General features: G+C 39.2%; 1 pseudogene; it reads right to left on the bottom strand.

The window, feature by feature from the left end:
- Positions 1-837: 837 nt before the first annotated feature.
- LOC116481602 (ATP-binding cassette sub-family B member 10, mitochondrial-like) overlaps positions 838-20311 on the bottom strand; it is a 33961-nt pseudogene continuing 14487 nt past the window's right edge.

Here is a 20311-nt window from a genome sequence, read left to right on the forward strand (position 1 = left end):
CTATAACCATAAATAAAAGAAAAGGGCTTATTAATATCTTCTTTTCAGGAGAGTGATACATTCCGAAGGTTTCTTGTTATTCTGTTAAATAGCAAGGACTTCCAAACTTAAATGTCTTAAGGCTGAAAATTAGTTATATTCCTCAGATTTTAGCCTTATTAATGAAATTCCAAAAGTATCATGATTCAATTTGTTTTGAAATTATAAATTTGTAACAGATATTTTTTCAAAATACGTGCCTTCAAATAACTTATATGCAAAAATCATTCATTCTTAATAATACCTAGTAGTTCATCCCTTGCTTCCCAGAAGTACTCATACACACATGTGAATTTAAAAAATAGGTTTTCCTGTTCAAAAATTAAGCTTCTGCCCTTTTAAAAACTTGTCAGGTTTTCATGTGCCAAAATGTTGAAAATTGCACATATTCAAACACAGTTCCCATAGGAGCACATATTCCTCAACTCTCACACCTTTGAAGACACAGGAGACGGGCAATATAAATGTTCTCTTCTTTCCAGCTGATGTTAGTTAGCTTTGCTTCATGAGATTATCAGAATAAAGGGTTAAATTTTCATTTTCCATTACTCTATCTAGTAAAATTAGACTTAAAGTAGGTAGAATACTACCAGAAGAATTACACAGTGATTGGTAAACTGGCCTAAAATAATCAGGCTTTTTATTGATACTTCCCTTTTTAAAGTTGTCATTTGACAATAGCTTCAATCTTTAACAGCAGGCAAAAGAAAATGAGGTGCCATGCTATATTAATTAAAATATTCCACAATAAAAGAAAATACAAAACCTGAAAATAACTTCAGTGCTATAGACATTTAAAAAGTTACAACTATTAAAACTCTGAATAAAAAGATCTTGAGAACAGGTACATTTCAAAGCAATATTTTACACACTTTGGAAAAAATAGGTATATTTCAAATAACTTGATATATGGTTTACGTATTTCATACAGTCTCTGAGGTTTTTTTTTTTTTTCTGCAACACTGTTTTGCATTAAAGTCTCTCATGTTGTTTACCAGGTGGCTTCCTGACTCACTGTCCCAATCTTGGATCTCAGCCACACTGGGTTTAGCTGACGGATGTCATGGCCATCAAGACTGATAGTTCCAGAAGCAGGATCCTACAACCTCAACAGGAGCGAAAGCACTGTTGATTTGCCAGAACCACTTGGGCCAACCAGTGCCGTGATAGATCCTGATGGAATGGAAAGGCTGAAATCCTGAAGTATGGGCGCCTCTGGGAGAGCGGGATCGCCAAAATGCACGTTCTTAAACTTCAAAGCACCCTGGAAGCTTTTCTCATTTAAGATGACCCTCCCCCCTCCTTAAAAGGCAGCTTGGGCTCTCTCTCCAGGAGCTCCCAGAGGCACCCACCGGCACCCAGTCCTTTCATCAGCTCCAAGTAGAAAGACCTCAGAACTCCAATGCTTATTCCAACCCAGAAAGCATACATTAGGAAGGAAGAGAGGTCACCCATGGTCATGTGGGCACTGCCCATCAGCAGCCCCTTTTTGTACAGGACAGAAAGCACAATCAGGCTTCCGGACAGCCTAGTTGCTCCAAAGAAGCCAGCCTGAGCCAATGCCTCTTTCTTTGCTAACTGCATCACATGGTCCACTTTGCTGGCATATTTCCCTATTTCAGTCATTTCTTTCCCCAAACCTGGAACAGTTCTTATATTTCCAATACGTTCCTCGGCTAGCTGAGTGGCTTGTGCCAGCGAATCCTGGGTGACTTTGGTCAGTTTCGGCAGATCTCGTCCATAAATTACATCAATGATTGACACTGGAGGCACCACGCTCAAAACAAAGGTGGCCAGATTAGGTGAGACAAAACACATCATACTGATGCCTACAGAAGCCCGGTCCCGGCCCTGAGCCCATCTGAGAGGTTTTCAGTCACTCAGCGCCCCAGGAGTGCAGTGTCTGATGAGAGGCGGTTAATCAATTCCCCTGTGCGAGTCTTGTCAGAGAAAGCAACCTCCTGCCCCAGAATGGAGGAGAATAATGAAGTTCTCAGCCTCTTCACAACGCGCTGACCTGAAGTTTGCATGAGGTAGGCACGAATGGCACTGGCGGCAGCACCACACAGAAACACGCCACTGAGACCAAGGCAGAGGCGGGTCAGGTTGTCGCTGTAGTCCACAGTGGGGTTGGTATAGATGGCATCGATGATCTTCCCCAGGAAGAAAGGGGCAGACATGGAGATAACAGTGGACATCGCGAGAAATCCAACCGCAGCTGCTAGCCTCCGGCGCTCAGGGTACGCCAGCCCCAGGAGCTTCCGGGCTTCCGAGAGTCCGGGCGCCGCGGGTCGCAGCCGCCCGTCGTTCCCGGAGGCGCCGCCGGCCCGCGCCGCCAGGCCTCGTCCCCCGCCCAGGCAGTGGCGGTGGGAGCGCCCTGGGAACCCGGTGCGCGGGAGCGGAGGGGCGCCCAGCCAGGCAAGAGCCCCGCACCTGCAGCAGCCAGGGGCCCGAACCCACGACCCCAGGAGCCATGCGAGGCCCCCGCCGCCCCGGGAGCCGCCCAGACCCCAGTCCTGGCGGCAACTCCTCCCAGCGGCGCGCGGCTCCAATGCCCCAGAGCAGCGCCGGCCCGCGCCCCATGTCCGCGCCGGCTTCAAGGCAGTGAACGGCGAGATGGACTGGAGGCGCGACTGGCCGGGCCCGCACGCAGGCTACTGGCAGGAGCCGCCCTGGCTCTGCGGGGCCCGAGGCGCGGATACATCTTAAAGAACTAGAAAAGCAAGAGCAGCCCACGCCTGTAATCTCAGCACTTTGGGAGGCCGAGGCGGGTGGATCACGAGGTCAGGAGATCAAGACCATCCTGGCTAACATGGTGAAACCCCGTCTCTACTAAAAATACAAAAAATTAGCCGGGCGTCGTGGCGGGCGCCTGTAGTCCCGGCTACTCGGGATGCTGAGGCAGGAGAATGGCGTGAACCCGGGAGGCGGAGCTGGCAGTGAGCCAAGACCGCGCCACTGCACTCCAGCCTGGGCGACAGAGCGAGACTCCGTCTCAAAAAAAAAAAAAAGAAAAGCAAGAGTAAACCAGACCCAAAATAAGTATAGAAGAAAGGAAAGAATAAAGATAAGAGCAGAAATTAATGAAATTCAAATGAAAAAATACAAAATATGAACAAAGTCAAAAGTTCGTTTTTTTTTTTGTTTCTTTTTTGAGACGGAGTCTTGCTCTGTCGCCCAGGCTGGAGTGCAGTGGCGCAATCTCGGCTCACGGCAAGCTCCGCCTCCGGGGTTCACGCCATTCTCCAGCCTCAGCCTCTCCGAGTAGCTGGGACTACAGGCGCCTGCCACCACGCCCGGCTAATTTTTTGTATTTTTTAGTAGAGACAGGGTTTCACCGTGGTCTCGATCTCCTGACCTCGTGATCCGCCCGCCTCGGCCTCCCAAAGTGCTAGGATTACAAGCGTGAGCCACCGCGCCTGGCCAAATTTCGTTTTTTAAAAAAGATAAACCAAACCACTAACCTTTAGCCACATTAAAAAAAAAAAATCTAAATAAAATCAGAGATGAAAATGGGGACATTATCGATACTGTAGAAATTCTAAGGATCATTAGAGGCTAGTATAAGCAACTGTAGGCCAATAAATTAGAAAATCTAGAATAAATGGATACTTTCCTAGACACATACAACCTAGCAAGAATGGACCATGAAGAAATCCAAAACCAGAAAAGACCAATAAGTAGTGAGATGGAAACAAAATGTTTCCCAGGAAAGGCTGAGCGCGGTGGCTCACGCCTGTAATCCCAGCACTTTGGGAGGCCGAGGCGGGCGGATCACGAGGCCAGGACATGGAAACCATCCTGGCTAACATGGTCAAACCCCGTCTCTACTAAAAAATACAAAAACAAAACAAAACAAAACAAAAAAATTAGCCGGGCGTGGTGGCAGGTGCCTCTAGTCCCAGCTACTCAGGAGGCTGAGGCAGGAGAATGGCGTGAACCCGGGAGGCGGAGCTTGCAGTGAGCCAAGATCACACCACTGCACTCCAGCCTGGGCGACAGAGCAAGACTCCATCTCAAAAAATAAAAAAAAAAGTTTCCCGGGAAAGAAAAGCCCAAGACCCAATGGCTTTACTCTTGAATTTTACCAAACATTTTTAAAATAACTAATACCAATCCTACTCAAACTACTGTGAAAAATAGAGGAGGAGGGAATATTTCCAAACTCATTCTACAATGACAGTACTACTCTGATACCAAAACCAAAGACACATAAATAAAAAACAACAGGCCAATATCCCTGGTGAACATTGATGCAAAAATGTTCAGCAACATGCTAGCAAACTGCATTCAACAACACATTGAAAAGATCATTCATCGTGACCAAGTGGGATTTATCCCAGGGATGCAAGGATGGTTAAACATATACAAATCATTATCATCATCTCACATCAAATCACATCATATCAAATCACATCATATCAATAGAATGAAGGACAAAAACTGTATGATAATTTCAATTGATGCTTAAAAAGCATTTGATAAAATTCAACACCCCTACATGATCAAAGCCTTCAAAAAACTGTATAGAAGGAACATACCTCAACATAATAAAAGCCATATAGAACAGACCCTCAGTTAGTTTCATACTAAATGGGGGGAAACTGAAAGCTTTTCCTCTAAGACCTGGAACAAGAAAAGGATGCCCACTTTCATCACTGCTATTCAACATAGTACTAGAAGTCCTAAGCAAGTCCTAGTCACAGTGATCAGTCAAAAGAAAGAAAAAAGGGGACACGCAAATTGGAAATAAAGTCATCAAATTATCCTTGTTTGCAAAAATTAGTAAAGACATTACCAAAAACAATAATAAGCCACTATAACTTATGAACACAGATGCAAAATTTAAAAATGTATATTACCAAATCAATTCTAGTAATATATAAGAAATATATAATGATTAACTGTGGTTTACTGTGATAATGAAAGTTATTTTAACATCCAAAAATTAAGCAATGTATTTGAACTGATTAATAGCATTAAAAAGATAGTTCCATATAGTGATCTGAATAGATGTAGAAAATTCTACTGACAAAATTATATAAGCATTCTTGATAAAACCTCAAAGTAGCCGGGCGCGGTGGCTCACGCTTGTAATCCCAGCACTTTGGGAGGCCGAGGCGGGCGGATCACGAGGTCAGGAGATCGAGACCACGGTGAAACCCCGTCTCTACTAAAAGTACAAAAAATTAGCTGGGCGTGGTGGCGGGCGCCTGTAGTCCCAGCTACTCGGAGAGGCTGAGGCAGGAGAATGGCATGAACCCGGGAGGTGGAGCTTGCAGTGAGCCGAGATTGTGCCACTGCACTCCAGCCTGGGCGACAGAGCGAGACTCTGTCTCAAAAAAAAAAAAAAAAAAAAAAAAACCTCAAAGTAGACTAAGAATAGAGGCAAACCTTTTTTTATGTTAGAGAGGAGCATCTACATAATCATACATCAAATGTCATACTTAATGACTATATATCGAATGTGTTCTTCCTAACATTGGGAACGAGGCAAGTATGTATGCCCCCGTAACTTTTATTTAACGTTGTACTGAGGTTTGAGTCATTAATAAAAAGCAACGAAAAAGAATGAAATACAAAATTTGGAAGAACAAAAACAGCCATAGAAATCTTTATGCACAGACAACACAATCACTTATATATAAAATCATAAGAAATTTATAAAACGAGACATAAACCAATATGTGAAAATAAATTATATTTCTTTTAAAATTATACTTGCTAACATTAAAACATGATAAAATGTATACAATAATAACTACCCTGAAAACTACTAAGCATTTCTGAGAAAAATTATATACGACCTAAACCCATGTTCATAAATTAGAAGACTCAATCATGTTAAGATGCCAATTTTCAATTTGGTTATTAGATTAAATTTCAATTAAAATCCCATCTGCTATTTGGAAAAAACTGATAGGTTGTTTTTTAAAATTTATATAGAAATGCATAAGACTTATAATAGAAAGATGAAAACCATAATGAAGCATGAATTGGGAGAAATTATTATTCCTGGTTGAATACTTGTCAAAAGCTATCCTGAACAAGACAAAGTAACATTGGTGTAAGGGAAAATGAATACACTAACAGAGAAGAACAGAAATGTACAAATACATATTTGATCATTCAATTTAAACAAAAGCACCAAGGCAATTCAAATTGGAAAGAAAAATCTTTCTAATAAATGATGGAACCACTTCATAAGTCAAAAAAAAAAAGAAAAGCCTTAAGCCCTACATCATAACACATAAATTAATTTCAGGTATATAATAGATTTAGGTGTATAGTCTAAAGCTATAAAGATTCTGATATAAAGCACAGGAGAAAATCTGCCCCATCTTCAAGAAAAAAATGTTTCTTAGGACATAGAGAACAAAAATTTATATTAACAAGATTTCTCTATAAATGAAAAAGAATTATAAATATTAAGAAAATAAAAGGGCAAGCTACAGACTAGAATAAGATATTCAAAAATATATACCTGAAAAAGAGCTTGACTACATAAAGAAATCCTACACATCAATAAGAAAAAGATATCCTAATGTCTAACTTGAACAGATGCTTCAAAAAAAAGATATACAAATGGCCAAGATGCACATGAAAATACACCTTACATCTTTAATTGTGTGTAAATACAAATTAAAACCACAAAGAGTTACTAATTGTGGAATGCACAAAAATGACAACACTAAATGTTGATGAACATATAGTGAACAACTCAACCTCTCATAATTTGCTGACGGAAGACTACAATGAAATGCACACTTTTGAAAACTAATCCAGTTTCTTACAAAGTTAAACTTAAAAATATTTCATCATTTATCAATTACACTCCTAGGCATTTACACAAGATAATTGAATGGCCACAAAAGGCTTTTACATACCTGTTTATAGCAGTATTACTGAAAGTAGTTGAAACTTTGAAAAAAGTCAAATATTCATCCAAAAATCCCAGATTTTAAAAAAATGTGTATATCTACACAATGGAATACTACTTAGCAACGAAAACAATGAACTACACAATGGAACTTAACAATGAAAATAATGAGATACCAATACATGCAACATGAAAGGATCTCAAGAATATATATTAAACAATAATAGTGAGACACAAAACATACGAAGTCCAAGAACAAACAAAATTAATACATGGATATAGACTTCAGAAAGCACGTTGCCTATTGGAGCTGGGAAATGACTGAAAGTGGACAAAGGGAACTTTCTAGCAAGTAGAAATATTGTATATCCTGATTTAGGTTTTGGCTACATGAATTTATATATATTTGTCATTGAATTATATATCTAAAATCTATGCATTTATATAAAATTTCCCTCAATACATAATACATAAAAAAACTAAAATTGAAAACTCAGTACTAGACTGAATGACCAAGAAAATCATAACATTTAAGGTATAGGTCATGCCAGCATCAGAGATCTAGAAGTAGCGGAATTGATGTCATCAGAGTTAAGGCATTTTGAAATATCATGAAATTTGACACCTATATCATGAGAAACCATCCTGCTTTCTATTTCTTATGTCCTGGCAGTAACTTGTTTGGTTGCATTAATCAAGGATTTGATTCTACATATTAATTTAATATTATTAGAGAACATCGCCAATTTTGCTTCTCATTCACATTTCCATTTAGAACTTCACTATTTTTTCATAGTAGGAAAGTACAATGCTTCTTATAAAATAGGCATTAGGACTAATTTTCCATATCTCCATAATATCAGGAAAAGATGACTAATTTTATATGCATGTTTGAATGTAGATTGCCATGGTTGTAATGGCTAGTGGGAAAGTACACATTTTACAGATATTTTAAGGTAGATTAAACAAAATTTCATTGCTTAGATATGACTATTCTCTTAAGAGCTGAAAAGCCAATGAAATTTGAAGTTGTACCTGTTCTTTGGTTTCATTCCATGGTTACTAGGAGCTAGTTAGAAAAGCATGTTAAAACTCACCTGTACAGAAGATAAAGTCTATCAACACCTATTAGCTATTGTCTTTATCAAATTTTACCGTGACATTTTCCAAAATTTAGACTATAAAGTTTGAAAACAGGATTAAAAAATTTAAATAAGTCTGGGCGCAGTGGCTCACGCTTGTAATCCCAGCACTTTGGGAGGCTGAAGTAGGCGGTTCACGAGGTCAAGAGATCGAGACCATCCTGGCTAACACGGTGAAACCCCGTCTCTACTAAAAATACAAAAAAATTAGGCGTGGTGGTGGGCGCCTGTAGTCCCAGGTACTCGGGAGGCTGAGGCAGGAGAATGGCGTGAACCCGGGAGGCGGATCTGGCAGTGAGCCGATATCGCGCCACTGCACTCCAGCCTGGGCGACAGAGCGAGACTCCTCAAAAAAAAAAAAAAAATTGAAATGAGTATCTTTAAAAAATAGTAACAGAGATGCTTCAATTTAATTACCATCAATTGGTATATGCAATGAGATTGCCATTTAATACATTTATTCACATTTCCAGGCAACATAAAATAGTTAATTAACATCTTAGGGAATAGAAAAAAATCAAATGTGACTTGAAAGTGCCAAATTCTCATTTTAACCATCATATGTTCAGCCTAGAAACTAAACTCCTATTTTTTAAACAAATGTTGAAAACATGTCTACTGACAGTATAAATTTGAGGGTTAGATTTCACATATATTTTTTAAAAGTGAAAGTAAGCAATTGAAATATTTCAGTTGTTTTTTTAAAATGAATTTAATTTCTAGTGTGATTGGATGAGAGAGTACTTGCTTATTTTTGCCCTTCTTGGTTGAAATGTACAGTATCTTTTAAAAATCAAAACAATGGAACTCATGGAAATAGAGAATGGAAGGATAGTTACTAGAGGCCAGGAAGGGTGGTTTGGGGAGGGGGAAGAGGAGAGGAATTGGGAATGGTTAATGGGTACAAAAAAAAAAAATTAGAATGAATAAGACAGACCAGACGCGGTGGCTCACGCTTGTAATCCCAGCACTTTTGGGAGGCTGAGGGGGGCGGATCACGAGGTCAGGAGATGGCGACCATCCTGGCTAACACGGTGAAACATTGTCTCTACTAAATATACAAAAAAAAAAAAAAATTAGCCTGGGACCGGTAGTCCCAGCTACTTGGGAGGCTGAGGCAGGAGAATGGCATGAACCTGGGAGGAGGAGCTGGCAGTGAGCCGAGATCGCGCCACTGCACTCCAGCCTGGGCGACAGAGTGAGACTCCTTCTCAAAAAAAAAAAAAAAAAAAAAAAAAAATTCAAATGAGGATCTTTTAAAAATAGTAACAGAGATGCTTCAATTTAATTACCATCAGTTGGTATATGCAATGAGATTGCTATTTAATACATTTATCCACATTTCCAGGTAAAATAAAAGTTAACATCTTAGAGACTATAAAAAAATCAAATGTGACTTGAAAGTGCCGAATTCTAATTTTAACCATCATATATTAGGTCTAGAAACTAAACTCCTATTTTTTAAACAAATGTTGAAAATATGTCTATCAACAGTATAAATTTGAGGGTTAGATTTCACATATATATTTTAAAAGTGCAAATAAGCAATAGAAATATTTCAGTTATTAAAAATGAATTTAATTTCTGGTGTGATTGGATGAGGGAGTACTTGCTTATTTTTGCCTTTCTTGGTTGAAATGTTCAGTATCTTTTAAAAATCAAAACAATGGAACTCATGGAAATAGAGAATGGAAGGATAGTTACTAGAGGCCAGGAAGGGTAGTTTGGGGAAGAGGAAGAGGAGAGGAAGTGGAAATGGTTAATGGGTACAAAAAAAAAAAAAACACTAGAAAGAATGAATAAGACAGGCCAGGCATGGTGGCTCACACCTGTAATCCCAGCACTTTGGGAGGCTGAGGCGGGTGGATCACAAGGTCAGGAGATTGAGACCATCCTGGTTAACAGGGTGAAACTCCGTCTCTACTAAAAATACAAAAATAAATTAGCTGGGTGTGGTGGCAGGCCCCTGTAGTCCCAGCTACTTGGGAGGCTGAGGCAGGAAAATGGCGTGAACCTGGGAGGCAGAGCTTGCAATGAGCCGAGATCACACCACCACACTCCAGCCTGGGCGACAGAGTGAGACTCTGTCTCAAAAAAAAAAAAAAATGAATAAGACCTATTATAGCATTTGATAGCTGAGCAGTGGGACTAGAGTCAATCATTCAACTGTATATTTTAAAATAACTAAGAGTTTAATTGGATTGTTTGTAACACAAAGGATAAATGCTTGAGGGGATGTAAACCCAATTTTCCATGATGTGATTATTACCTATTGGATGCTTGTGCCAAAATATCCCATATACCCCATAAATATATACACCTATTGTGTACCCACAGAAACTAAAAATAGGAAAGGAAGAAATTTTCAATGTCTTTATTTGTTCTGAAAAAGCTAAAATGTATTGTTCTGATTACAGAACTATTCATACTATAACTGTTTATAGAATAATTGGTTATAGCACCTCTTTTTTTCCTACTTGCTCATAGAACATTGGTACCAATTCTCCGCTCAAACCATGAAGGGATTGGAAAGCCACAGAGTAAGCGCATAAATAAACCTTCTAGGCCGGATGTGGTGGCTCACGCCTGTGATCCCAGCACTTTGGGAGGCCGAGGCAGGCGGATCACAAAGTCAGGAGATGGAGACAATCCTAACACTGGGAAACCCAGTCTCTACTAAAAATACAAAAATTAGCTGGGTGTGGTGGCGGGCCCCTGTAGTCCCAGCTACTCTGGAAGCTGAGGCAGGAGAATGGGGTGAACCCGGGAGGAGGAGCTGGCAGTGAGCTGAGATCGCGCCACTGCACTCCAACCTGGGCAACAGAGTAAGACTCCGTCTCAAAAAATAATAAATAAATAAATAAATAAATAAATAAATAAATAAATAAAACAGCAGAGATTTCAGGAAAAAAATAACCATAATGAAATTGGAAGACTTAAGGAAATCTATTTATGTTACTCTGAGTAATACAAATCAATAAAAGTTCATGGGTGAAATGTTCTCATTGGCTGGAACATACTGGTATCATAGTAATTTCAAAACCCAGTGTAGGGTTTGCCAACCACACCACGTTTTCTGATTGTATCCAATAAAACGTTATGACCTAGAAACAGTTATCTCTAGTGTAAATTTCTTGAATGACTTTATTTTTTATTCTAACATGACTAAGCTGGTATCAGGACATTTTAAATAAGGTTTCAAAGAAGTGTAAAATGCTTTTAAGTTAAATATTTCAAAGTCAACTTCATGAATGTTGTTGTTGGAAAGCACACTCATCACTCAGAGGTGTGAGGAATATACAGACAATAATTTGATTACCTTTCTAGAAGTTTGTTAAATTTTCCATTTTGAGAATGCCAACCAATCCTCTGTTAATTCTTTAGCCACATCTAAACCAATGAAAGCTGTTGTAAATCTCTCCATGCTGCAATGCCAGTGTAAAGTCTTCTTGTGTCTTGGTATAAGGGCAGAGTAATCACTTTTCTAAGACGTACCTTAATTTTCCATGCTGATTTAAAAAATTACCCTTCTCTAAGTGCTGCTGATCAATGTATCTGCCATGTCAACTATGATATTTTAAATGAAAAAAGAAATAAAATTCTTCCAGTATAAAGTCTCATCCACATCAAGCATTATGCCCCCAGATGAGAAAGAGAAACCCCAAAAGAATAACTTGAAAAGTTAGAGACTGAGTATCAAAGTTCTTAGACAGCTTTTAGTTTAATATCAACTTATTATTTCTGTAATTTTTTTAAAATTCCATTAATTTACCATTCAATACATTGCTCAGTCCATGAAAACACTTGTACTTGCCATCCTGACTATATACAAGGGTGAAAACTTAATGAAAAGTTGCATACATAGATGAATAATACTAATAAACTAGCACTCTAGAATGGAAACTACACAACGGCAGAGGCTCAGTTGTTTGGTTCAGTGCTGTTGTTCTGAAGCCTAGAATGGTGCTTGTCCTACAGTAGGCACTCAGCAAATGTTTCATAATGAAAAGATCTGAAATGAAGCTCTCCAAGTTCTGCGTTATCTCATAAAAGTATAGGCATGCCCCACATAACAATGTTTGGCTAACGACAGATCACGTGTACCACAGTGGGTCCCTTAAAGTTCTAATGGAGCTGAAAAATTCCTATTGCTTGTTGAGGTCCTAGCTGCAGTATCGTTACAGCTCAAACATTATTCACATGTTTATGGTGAGGCTGATGTAAATAAACCTAAAAAGAGAAGACAAACTTCCAAGAAAATACAGTGATGGGTGCAGCTTTTGCAGATCTCAACAAGCTTCTTAAAAAGTTTTAAAACATGGACACCAACACCAAAAGATTTTCCTTAATAGAGAGAAACGTTCATGATGCATTATTTGCTTATAAGCAAATCTATAAGGAGAGAAAAAAAAAAAAAACACCATGGACATATTTCTAAAAAAGTGACACCTGGGACCTTCAGGAAGTATTTTTAAAGGTCCTGTTATCATAGGAAATGAAAGCTCCGTACATGTCATTGGCCCTGATGACCTTTCAATGGAATAAGATGTGGAAGTGAAAGACGGTGATATTGATGATCCTGACCATGTGTACACCTAGGCTAATGTGTGTGAGTCCTAGTTTTTAACAAAATAATATAAAAAATATAAACAAAAAATAATTTTTTTAAATTAGAAAAAAGCTTTTAAAGTAAGAATATAATAAAAAGGAAAATTAAAACAATATTTCTAAAGTAAAAATGTCACAGTGAGCTAAAGTTAATTTTTTACATAAGAAAGAAAACGTTTTCTAAATTTAGGTAGCCTAAGTGTACAGTGTTTATAAAGTCTACAGTGGTGTACTGTAATGTCTTTGGTCTTCACATTCACTCACTATTTACTAACTCACCTAGAGCAACTTCCAGTCCTGAAAGCTCCACTCATGGTAAGTTCCCTATGTGGGTGTATTTTTTCTTTACCTTTTGGATTTTATTTTTACTGTATTTTTCCATGTTTAGATCTGTTTACATACACAAATACCTATCATCATGCTACAATTGCCTACAGTATTCAGTACCTCTGGGGCACTGGCTGTATCTCATCTCTAGATGAGATGTGTTTAAAACATTTTTTCCGCCAGAAGCAATACTTACCTCCATGTTATTTGTCAGGTGTCAGCTCAGACCTCACCTGACTGCTCAAACCTTGATTATAGGCCCTTTTATGTTAATTTGTAGTGCCTTCCATATTCTTTATCATCATATCATATCTTGTTTATAAATTCACTTATGAATATCCTGCAGAAGGCTCAACTCCAAAGGCGCAGTTATGTGTCTAGCTTGTATTTCCTGGACTCAATATTTCTTCAATGTATAAAAAATTACTATTCATCATCCCATGAATTGTTAATAGTTAATAAGGATAGAGCCCCAAACACAAATAAATACCAGGAAATGCAAAAAACACAAAACAACTTTTTTCTTGTACAGATCAATGGTGGAATCTAAAATAAAAACAATCACATTTTTTTCTATATATCTAGAGACATATCTAACAAATGAAGCTTGAAAAGTCACAAAGAAAAAGCACTGGCATTCATGTGAGGTTAGACTTTTAAAAATAGACCTTTGAACAAAAAGGAGGAGGATCAAATTCTGTAAAATATAGATGAGAATATTTGAAGATCTTCGTGAAAATATGACATACTGTAATCTAGAGACAACCCTAAAAGTTTGAAATACAATAGAATAGGGAAGATCAGACTTCTTTTCAACGAGTATAGGAAACATGTCTTTTATTACATATACATGTTGCAGAGGGCAGCATTAAATCCCTTTAGTGGGTTTATCAACCTTGGTATTATTGACAGTTTAAGCCAGAAAACTCTTTGCTGTGACAACCAGAAATGACTCGACATTAGCCAATGTCACCTGAGTCACCTGAGGGGTAAAATAGCCCCGGGTTGTTCTATAGGTTTCAGGTGGATTTGGCAAAAACCATGGATGTCAGAGATATAGTGATGGTTTTATTATAAATTTAATGGTACTAATTATCATCAATTAATGATGTTAATTATCATTGGTTATCAAAGGTTAAGCATCATTAACCTTTGAAAGTGAGAGTCATGGTATCTCAACCAAATACTAGTGTTGTAACTTTCTTTCTTTTTTTTTTTTTAGACTGAGTCTTGCTCTGTCACCAGGCTGGAGTGCAGTGGCGTGATTTTGGCTCACTGCAATCTCCGCCTCCCAGGTTCAAGCCATTCTCCTGCCTCAGCCTCCCAAATAGCTGGGATTACAGGTGCCCACCACCACGTCCAACTAATTTTTGTATTTTTAGTAGAGATGGGCTTTCACCATGTTGGCCAGGATTGTCTCGATCTCCTGACCTCCTGATCCACCCGCCTCGACCTCCCAAAGTACTGGGATTACAGGCATGATCCACCGTGCCTGGCCCGTAGTGTTGGAACTTTCAAACAATTATTGATCCAAAAAACCTCCGCTGAAAGATACAAGGAATCAGCATTTAAAAGATTATAATTAAGTGCCAGTTTCATATACTGGAAGGGAGAATAAAGAAATCTCAATGCCTGACTCATCTTTGCCTCTACTCTGTGAGACAGCGAGCAATATCCTTTACAATTTTTTCCCTCACTTTTCTCATCTTTAAACTGAAGGTATGAATTATTTCTTAGTCCCATAATAGCTCTAATATTCCATGATCATATGACATCATTTTGTGTATATCACAGTAAGTAAAATAAAAATAACCACTCTCTTCTGATACAGGCATCATAATGTACCACAGCTGATATTAAGCATAAAAAGATTTTTATAGATTATGTAATTTTTGGAGGTTTCCCTCGATCAAAAGCTCAATAGCCGTTTGAAGGTACCTGGAGTTCTATTAGAAACTCATATCTCTTGGAGTTAAAGCAACTCTTTTCAATCTGTGTTCTACGGATACTCATGAGTATACATTAAAGGGCAGTAAGTTGGCAAGGCTCTAAACCTCCAATAATTCAAACAGAATACACAAGCTTTAATCATGTTATTTACTGAGGTGTGGCCAAAAAAATCTCTGAATATAGAATTTGGCTAGATATAAAAAAACACTGCAAGGTATAAAATATATTTTTAAATGTTCATAGAGCTATTAAACCATGTGTGGTTTATTGGCAATGGATGCAAATTCACTCATTTTTCTCTCCAAGACAGCCTTCTGAGGAAGGACAATGCCTCTATAGAGCAGTGTCTGAGATAAGCAAGACTGGAAAGTCAGACACAAAGCCCTGGTACTTCTGAGTGTAGAAATATATGTCATGTCATCATACTAAAAGGGCAGGTAGCAGTGTGCGAAAATTGCATGGTTTTGCAACAGGCATGTATGTGGAAACCCAGCAGAAGCAAATGCATTCTTTATACATCAAAAAAAGAGCAATAGGTTTGCAGCACGCAGGTAGAAGGAAGGAGTTGCAGAGCTACTAGGATAAGCTAAAGGGGCTGACCACCTCCTTTCAATAAGCCAAAACTAATTTTTCCATGGCAGTTGTAGATCTGCCCTCTCACCTCTAAAAATAGTTCACATTTAAGCATTCTGGGATTCAAGATAATAAATAAAATACCAGCAATCTATATTATTAAGTTGTAGAATTAACCATACTGCATGCAATATATTTTCAGGAATATCTGATTTTTTTAAAGTTACTCATTATGCAAAGCCAAAGTTGTCCTAACTTGTAAATTATTGCATAACAATTGACATTCAAGTCCACAGAACTCCTAATGAATCGATCATCAGAATATCCCTGGTTCAGAAGCAAGATGATGCTATTCAGGATCTCTTGGAAAGCTTCACTACTATGGTTTAAGAGATTAATTCAAATATTGTATTTCCCACAAATAGTAACAACAGATATACCTCACTTGCGAAAGAAGCTGAATCACTTTAAAACGCCATCTTTTCTACCCTCTTCTTTCTTCCCTTCTACTTTCTCTTTCTCCTCCATTTCCACTTTCTGATCTTCTAACTCTTATAGGCCCACCTCGCCCCAGAAAACCATCCTTTAGGCTAGAGCCCCTCCCAGGCCTATTCCCATAGGTATGTCTCTCCCACTGCATTTACCGCAACTCTCCCTCACTACTAGAGGTTTCTGTGGACAGGATTAAGCCCACTTACATTTTAAATTCCTAGTTTCTACTACTAGTTTTTGGTATGCAAGAGCATCCAGTAAATATTATTTCAATCAATAATTAAATAAACAAACTGTTGGCTAGGTTTATCCAACATAGGAACTGAGAAGACACACTACAGCCTTGTGCTTTCTTCCTCATAAAATAGAGCAAGTTACGTTTTCAAGGTGAGAATAAGGGACAAAATTGGCATTCAAATGAAAACTGGCATTCAAATACATGGTCTGGAATTAGTTCCAATTAATAATTATGATTTGTATATGAAAAGTTTAGGACTGAAAAGCAGCAGCCCATTCCATCACTGTGAACTGATTTCATCACTTTCCAAAGAACAGAAAATTACACAACATGATTACATCATAACAGCCAAGGGCCACATCAATACCTCACTATTAAAAGTATTTTGCTCAACTAGAATGATGCTTTCCAAAGTGATGGAGAGTACAGCACTCGAGGCTGTATTTTCGACTATAAAGAATATTCTTCAAAAATTAGATTTATGGTCACCAAAAGGTATGTATTTTGAAAATAAAATGAGTTAAAATTTCCTGTCAAAATACATCTTACTTTAGAAACTAATCTCAGAGATCATTTAACCAGGAGATGTAATTTCTGATTACACAACCAAGAAGGTTAAGGAAAGTTTTATTATTCTATTTCTAAATAATCCTGTATCTCTTTCCTGTAATATTTACTAAATATATATTTTAACCAGGGATGAGGTTTCTCATTATTCTTTTGATCTTAATTACTTCTTATTCTTAGGTTAGAAATTTGGAACCAAAGTGGCCGGGCGCAGTGGCTCACGCTTGTAATTCCAGCACTTTGGGAGGCCAAGGCGGGTGGATCACGAGGTCAGGAGATCGAGACCATGGTGAAACCCGGTCTCTACTAAAAATACAAACAAAATTAGCCGGGCGTGGTGGCGGGCGCCTGTAGTCCCAGCTACTTGGGAGGCTGAGGCAGGAGAATGGCGTGAACCCAGGACGCAGAGCTTGCAGTGAGCCGAGATTGCGCCACTGCACTCCAGCCTGGGCGACAGAGCGAGACTCCGTCTAAAAAAAAAAAAAAAAAGAAATTTGGAACCAAAGTAGAAATATTACATCAAATCTTATGGAAAAAGAACATTTCTCCCCTCTAAATCAGAAATGTAACACTCAGCAGCCGAGAGGAAGCAAGCCATGCCTAATTCTATGTCATTGCTTTTTGATAGAATTTGTTTTTCAATCAAACTCTATGATGTACTTACAGTAAAGGCCATAACTTTTCTAATCTGTGTGTATATAAATATATATACACATATACATTATAATAAAGGTACATATAGAAACCTATTTAGCGGCCATCCTTAAAGATGTCTTTCAAAACTGACTACATCTAGTAATTATTACTAATCATCAATGATATTTTCACACCCATTTCAGTTGCACAAAATTATAATAAAGCATACATTCTCTCTTTGAACTTAATCTTCAACAATCTAATTTTTTCCCATTAATATTATCCATTTTCCCAAAACCTCTTCAAGTCCCATAAACATTGAGAACTGTTATCTCACCCTAGAGTAACTTCAACATTTTCTGTAGAGGATTTGAGATGAGATTGGCCAATTTGATGAAAGGAAATAGGAGAATGCTTGAAGGAGAAATAACCATTGACGATACTTGCAGAGATATCCAAGTAGGTAGAAATTACGTTGAGTTCCTCCTTACTTTTGTCTTCAGTAAAGAGCCATTCAAAAGCCAATGATGGAGAAGCCTACTCATACTACTACTTCCCTCGGTGAACTTACACTTCACAAAAGATCTCGGTGCCTAAAGCTGCTTAGCTTATTATAAAGGTATACTTGATCATCAACTTCACTTTACATGCTTACATCAGTTCTAAGGAAATACTAAGTCACTAAGCCACAACCAATAAAAGAATGAAAATTTCAGTAAAACCCTTATGTACAACTCAAAATTGTTACACTGGGAGAATCAGGTTAAACTAATATTTAATATGTTACTATGATGGTATATTAGTTGCTGTTTTTTCCTTCAACATAAAGCATGCAATTTAGGATTATATGTTAAATGAAAAGTTGTAAAATGAATATTACTGTATATTAGAACCTGGTGTGTTTGTATGATTTAGTAGGTCATATGGGCATGCCAGGGTATAAACTAGGTGATATGTAAAGTGTTTTACAGCCATATAGGTACTTTTCAGGTCATGTAGAGGGAGCCCCACAACGCCTTCTGCAAAAAAGAGTTACCCATATGTTTATTTAATTTGCATAGATTTCACTATATGCCTTTCTGCCAAAAGGAAAGATAATGGGATAGGGATGATGCAAATGATGATGGTTAAAGCCCCAGTTAAAGTATTAACTATGATCCAATTTTAAGCGTGATCTGATAATCCCCTATGAGGTACCTACTATTATCTCCATAAACAAAATAAATCTAGGTGCCTAAACAAATAAACTCAAGTCACAAGACATATTTTTCCTTAAATAGTAAAAAATAATATAATGCATGTTCCGATTAAATAACTATCTTTGTTTCTCGCTTCTATAATATGCTTCTCCCTGCACAGATCTGCCCCCTCGCCCCACATAATGCTTGAAAGGTAACTCTTGGTTCAGCACTCAATCCTTTAAATGTTAATCCGACTGGGCCGGTGCACCTAAATAATTAATAAATGTCCTCCTAAACCCCGTGAGTCTGTCTAATTCCTTAAAAATCCCGCTATAGGATTGCAGGTGTGAGCCAGCACGCCTGGCCCAATTTATTCACCAGAGAGGAATAGATCGGCCTGGCGCGGTGGCTCACGCTTGTGATCCAGGGACTTTTGATGGCCCAGCACTGGGGATCACTTGAGCCTAGGAGATCCAGACCGGCCTGGGCAACATGGTGAAACTCGGTCTCTTTTTTTAAATTTTTTTTTTGAGGCGGAGTTTCTTTCGCTCTTGTTGCCCAGGCTGGAGTGCAGTGGCGCGATCTCAGCTCCCAGCAGCCTCCGCCTCTTGGGTTTGGGTGGTTCCCCTGCCTCAGCCTCCCGAGTGGCTGAGATTGCAGGTTTGAGCCACCATGCCTGGCTAATTTTCTTTTTTCTTTTTTTTTGGTACACACAGGTTTTCTCCCTGTTGGTCAGGCTGGTCTTAAACTCAGGACCTCAGGTTATCCGCCCGCCTCGGCTTCCAGGGGTGCTGGGATTGCAGGCATGAGCCAGTGCACAAGGCACAGTTGATTAATCAGAAAGGAATAGATCGGCCTAACCTGGTGGTTCATGCTTGTGATCCCAGGACGTCGGACGGCCGAGCACGGGGGATCGCTTGAGCCTGGGAGTTCCAGACTTGCCTGGGCAACATGGTGAAACCCGATCACTTTTTGTTTGTTTTGAGGCGGAGATTCGCTCTGTTGCCCAGGCTGGAGTGCAGTGGTGAGGTCTTGGCTCAACGGGCCTCCGCCTCCCGGGTTTGGGTGGTTCTCCTGCCACAGCCTCCCGAGTGGCTGGGATTGCACGCTTGAGCCACCATGCCCAGCTCATTTTGTTTTTTGTTTGTTTTTGTTTCTGTTGTTGGAGATGGGGTTTCTCCATGTTCATAAGGCTGGTCTCAAACTTCCCACCTCAGGTTATCCGCCCACCTCGGCGTCTGGAGGTGCTGGGATTGCAGGCGTGAGCCACCGCGCAAGGCCCAATTTATTAATCACAAAGGAATAGCGCAGGGGATGGCTTGAGCCTAGGAGTTCCAGACAGGCTGGGGCAACATGGTGAAACCTGGTCTTTTTTGTTGTTGTTTTGTTTTGAGGCAGTTTCTCTCTTGTTGCTCGGCTGGAGTGCAATGGCGCGGTGTCAGCTCCCGCCGGCCTCCGCCTCTTGGGTTTGGGTCATTCTCCTGCCTCAACCTCCTGAGTGGCTGGGATTGCAGGCGTGAGCCACTATGCCTGGCTCTTTTTTTTTTTGGTACAGACGGGGTTTCTCCATGTCAGGCTGGTCTCAAACTCCTGACCTCAGGTTATCCACCCGCCTCAGACTCCCGGGGTGCTAGGATTGCAGGCGTGAGCCACCGGGGTGCTGGGATTGCAGGCGTGA

This window comes from Hylobates moloch, unplaced genomic scaffold (assembly GCF_009828535.3).
Source record: "Hylobates moloch isolate HMO894 unplaced genomic scaffold, HMol_V3 SCAFFOLD_14, whole genome shotgun sequence".
NCBI lineage: Eukaryota > Metazoa > Chordata > Mammalia > Primates > Hylobatidae > Hylobates > Hylobates moloch.